Consider the following 5,474-nt stretch of genomic DNA (forward strand, 5'->3'; position numbering starts at 1 on the left):
TGCACATCCTATCCAATTCAGAAAATGTACAAGGCTTAGTTAGAAAAACTAATCTGGACCGTTCATCAGGTGTGAGCCCATCTAGAATGGTGTTAATCACCTCCTGTTCACTAACTTGCAAACGAAAAATAGCAGCCGCCTCTTTTACCTCATTAACATAGGCTGCAAGATGTTCACCTGGCTTTTGTAATCTGTTGTAATTATTCAACTGTAGTTGGGTCAGTAGCCTAGATGGGATGAAGAAACTAAGTATGTCTTCATGATACTGATCGAATGAAAACATTTGTGTAATGGCCAACTGTGTCCTTTCAGCCAACGGACCAAGCGTAAAAGGGTATATAACCTCTAAAATCTGAGTTTCATGTATACTATTACTTTGTTTCAGTTTGTCGATAAGCTTGAGAAAATTCAAAAAGGTAGGAATATGCAGACCATCAGTGGTCGGAAAATCCTTTAACATTTTTTCTAGCGGGTGAGTCAATTTACCAAAAACATTGGGCAATGAAGTGTTATGTGTTGTCACTGGGTGTGGTACACATGATGCATTACTAAACGTAACACGAGAATTTGAACTCGTGGGTGGTGTCACCGTGGTGTAGGTTAGGTTAGGTAGATCAACCACAGGAGGATCGGAATTCACATGAGCAGGACCTGGAATAGGTGCAGTAGTCGGATGCTGCTTAGAGGCAGAGGGTAATGCTAGCCCAGCAAGACGGTCACAGACTTGTGTCATGGATGACACAGGATTCAGGTCTCTTAAAAGGGAAAAATCTAATTCTGATTTACTGACAAGTTCAAGTAGTTTCTTAACTTCTGCAAAAACATTTTTTAATGAGGCCACCTGGACCTCAGACAAAACAAGAGAATGTAACTCTAACAGGGATTGAACGCGTCGTTCCAAATGTCTCAACCTATTTCTCACTCTAGGCAAAGTAAGCGCAAAATTCTCATCATCAACAAGATTTGTCACTAACTCTTGTAACACAAGAATTTTACTTGAGACCAAATTAAATTCCTCATTAGAGTCAATGTCCTTTAAATTATCACTAACAACAGGCACATTATTCTGAAGGGCAGTGCGCAGAGATTTACGCAAAACAGCAGTTGTGGTGTTTTCACATGGTAGACCACGTGAAAGACACTCAAAAGTAAGTTCATCTTTTAACAAGAACTCAGGCACAATAGTAGACGTCATGATAAACAAATAACTTACAAAACTTATACCAAGACCAAATTAACAAAACAAACTATTGCCATTCCCAAGCCATGCAAAACTCTGAGGCAGGGACACATGCAAGGAAAATAAAATATCCTACACATGCACAAGAAACACAACAAAGCAACATGACAGAACCACGCTCTGCTACCATCTTTGTACCGGTTATTAATCTTGTTTCGGTTTGCTAAACCTCACCAAGGTAAATTATGGCAGAAGATTCCAGGACCTTAGGCTCAATGGCACGGCACTTTGTTGTATTGAATAAATAATGAGTAGAGAGGAAATATGCCGACTGGGAAAACTACCGAACAAAAGTTGATAACCTGTTAAGAATTTATATAGATAAGAAATTAAATAAAAAGGTTAGGTAATTGCAACATAAAATACACACTGATATCGGGTCAGCCATAACAAAACATATTTATTTAAAACACAATAAAGAGTATTAATTGAGTATTCGTACATTCAAAACAAAACGGGGCCCCAACATTTTTTTTTTTTACTTAGTTACATCTTCACAATATGATTAATTAGTTACATTTTTCAAAATAATTAACGTAAATTTAAGATACAGAAAGAATTAAAATATTACTCAGGAATTAAATGTAGATTACGATGCCAAAGGGGTAGTTTGATGAAATAGTCGATGAAATTGCAAGATACGCGTGGCCGAAACAGGTTAACTACCCATGCTGCATGCTTAGGATTTAGTCGTCGAAAACTTTCCTGGGATATTTGTTGGCGGCTCCCATCGCCGTAGAACCACGGGACAAGCCCTGGGATGCCCAGATGTTATGGGCGAAGCTTATGGATCACACCTCAGGCATGGGGCAGCGAGAGGTCGCCATCTCCCGGACCGCTAAACAAGTTTTTTAACAACAAAAAATTAAACTATCCCATAAATAATTATAAAACAATGATTCCCCGGGCAAGGGCGGTAAAACTCACCTAATGCGGTAGTAAATACACAACTTTCGACATGGATGTCGATAGATACGTAACGAGCACAAAAATTTTGATGTCTACATTATGGCTGACAAAAACAGAAAGGAAAGTGCTACCTTTTCCTTTCCAATATGAAGATGACCATAGATATGACAATACATAGAGATGAGAAACTTAAAAAGTTACACTTTCCTGCACTTAAGTGCAATAACTCAATAATTAATCTTAACCACAATATTAATATAAACAAAAGGAAAAAGGAATTTATGATGTTTAAAGTCTTTTAAAGTCTTTTAAAGTCCATATGTTTTTCTTTTAAATCCACAAATCTTAACAAAGACATAAATATCTTTTAACAAAAAAAAAGATTTTAATACAAAAACAATTATTTCTTACAAATTGATACTTAAAATAATTATTATTTCATTATTCTTCAAATAATCAAAAGTTAAAAACAATGAGTTATTAAAAAAAGATATAAGAAAAAAGTAGCCTCCCAGTTTGCATTTAATTAAACAACATATAAGCAATAATGGGCGCATGCCCACACAACAAGTGCACAACGGCACAGAGTCTTCACGGGATTCGGCAGCACCAGAACAGGAAGTAGATCTAAATAAAAGAAAAAGAAGTATTTCTGGCGTTACCACGTATAGGCTGAGGCCTAACGCCTTGGTGATTAAAATTTGTCAAATATAGTTTTCTTGTATTGTTGCTTATATGGTGTAGTGTATAATTGTGCAGCTCGACCCAGACATCGACTGTGAGTAAAGTTGTTCTGGTACTAAGATAATTATTTTAGATGCAAATTGACTTGAGTTTCACGATTAAAGGTACGCCATAAGCAAATAGCGTCGCCATTGTACTAAGCAAGGGGCTTATAGTAGAAGTGATTTCACTCCCGCATTAGCTGTTGAACTGTACCGCCACGTAAACTTTGTAACTTTAAACATTATTTGAAACGAAAATCAAATATTTTTGGCTATTTTTAAAGAAAGAGAAGTACGTTTTTCGAACACTCAGTGGTCCATCCGATCGAGTTAAAATTGCTTCTACTGAGTAATGCCGTGTGCCTTAAGTAACTGTTATTTTCCTTGAATTTCAGATTTTGTTTTCGTTAAAACTATCTGAAGTTAAACTGGAATAAAGTATGTACAAACATTTGTAATTTATCTGTGACTCCGTATCTTCCGATGAGTTTAGCTACAATTAGACTCCAGAAGGGATTGGTCACACGTAAATTTTAAATATTCAAAATAACCATAATTATATTTTTTGCTCTGAAATAAAGCCTGTAAAATATAATAAATTTTCTACTAATCCTCAACTACGTCATACACCAAAGAGAATTGTAAACTTACTGTAAGATTTTCATGTTTATTAATCTTCATACTGTTTAAATAAGATTTTCAAGGTTTTCAGTAATCAGTGTTTGGTTTTATGTGTCAGTGTTTTGTCGTTAGTGAAAGTGTTTGCTGTGTTTTTGCCTCCTATTTATAGTCATTTTATATACCATTTCCACCTTCAAAATTATATTTTCATTCAGACTGCTCTTAATTTTAAATAATCAATCTTCCACCATTAAAAATAATTTTTTCTCATCATAATTTTTTTGTTATTTCCTTTTCTAACTGCATTCCTACAAGTATACCATAGTCTAGGTTTCCATAGCATACTGACCACATCCCCTACAGTTTATCTGCAACAGGAGTTATTTGTTGTTGGCTCATTTTTTTTAATGTATCTAGTGTAATACTACGGTATTATCAGACTAACTGAAACTGTTTATTATTGTTTTACGTTCGAGGTTACTACCGCTTCCCGGACTTTCGGCAGTGTTTTGTTTTGTTAATTGCATGGCGGCGCTCGCAGCTCGTGCTGCGTCGTCATGACAACTGCTGATATAAATAATCGCGCGGTGTTTGGAACAGCTTCAACGAGCCTATGCTTGTGTAATAAAGACATTTTATTGGCTTAGGTAAAAAGGACGCTAACGTGTTGCGGCCGTGATTGGCCCTTTTCAAGTAACAATTTAATTTCGGCAAGAAAGAAGAAAGAGAGTGGAAAATGACGCCATTTAGTGCGTGTTTAAGTGTATTCCCTCGGGGAATATTTGTACGTGGCGAGGCTAATTTTGGCGTTATGGTTGTGAAAATTACGTCAAAATACAGGGCAATAGTAAGCGACGCCCTGTAATTATATGCAGAAGAATTGAATTCAATTTACGTGAGTGACGGCGTATTTTCTGAATGACCTTAATCGTCCAGAGTTAAGGTATGGTCTCCATCTTCGTTATATTGGAACGCTGACGTAAATTTTTACCGTCGACGTATTTGAAACTTTGAATTATCATCATATTAATTGAATATTGACTTCCGCCAATTATCGGCAAAAATACTTAAAATTGTGCAATTTACTCACACAAGTTCAGAGGTCCAGAAGTTAGGAGTTTCATGCTCGAGCAAGCCGGAGCAAACCCCAAAACTTTTTATTTTGTGAACCTTTTTCAGAAACTTAATTTATTTTATTTTATTTTATTCAAGAGTCAGGTTATTTACGACATCCCATAGACTGTATTTAATATTTGTTTGTTTGTTAATTCCATGACTCGAGGTTTCTCATGGTTAATGCAATAAAAATAATTATTGAAAGTGTTATTTTGTTGTTCCCTGTTGATTACCTCTGGCGCCCTATTGTTAATTCCTGAGATAGCGCTCACGAGTAATTTATAAAGAAAATATTAATTTCTTCAAGTACACGTTTGTGTACAGAAGAGAGATAATAAAGAAAAATAATTTTTTTTTGGCGCACGAACCGTGGGGCCGATAGTGTGTGTATTTGTATTGTGTTTTTGTGTTATAATTTATCACAGTAAATATGGAAACTAGGGGAAGGAGTAAACGTGTCATTCAGGATAGCTGCAGGGACAGTAGCGTGGAGTCTACACACTCTGTAGATGTATCTGTTCCCACATCACCTAGCCACGTACATAATTCAGACTTTGTTACCCCAGTAACACATGCTGGAGCGGCTAGCTTAGAAATGGAACAACCCCAAGCTACCACCACACCACACACACCTTTGCCTGTATTGCCAGCTGCAATAAGTACTGAAACTAGTGCTAGCTTGCTCATCATGCTGCAAAGCATGTGGCAAGAGGTAAAATCTGACCACCAACAAAAACAAGCTAGTTTTCAAGAACAGAGTGCTAGGCTGGAGGAGAGTTTTCAAGGCACTACTGCTAGATTGGAGGAGAATCTCAATAGTAATAACGATAGCATCAAACAGCAGCTGGAAGTCATAGATAGCA

The 5,474-nt window shown here is 36.4% G+C and overlaps 1 long non-coding RNA gene across 1 annotated transcript; it reads right to left on the reverse strand.

Annotated features, from left to right (window-relative positions):
- Positions 1–1,613: 1,613 nt before the first annotated feature.
- On the reverse strand, positions 1,614–2,490 carry LOC134529714 (uncharacterized). The gene is made up of 2 exons (XR_010074679.1): positions 2,168–2,490; positions 1,614–2,078 (listed from the first exon to the last, which is right to left on the reverse strand). It is a non-coding gene; the product is annotated as an uncharacterized LOC134529714 (long non-coding RNA).
- Positions 2,491–5,474: the final 2,984 nt, after the last annotated feature.

This window comes from Bacillus rossius, chromosome 1 (assembly GCF_032445375.1).
Source record: "Bacillus rossius redtenbacheri isolate Brsri chromosome 1, Brsri_v3, whole genome shotgun sequence".
Lineage (NCBI taxonomy): Eukaryota > Metazoa > Arthropoda > Insecta > Phasmatodea > Bacillidae > Bacillus > Bacillus rossius.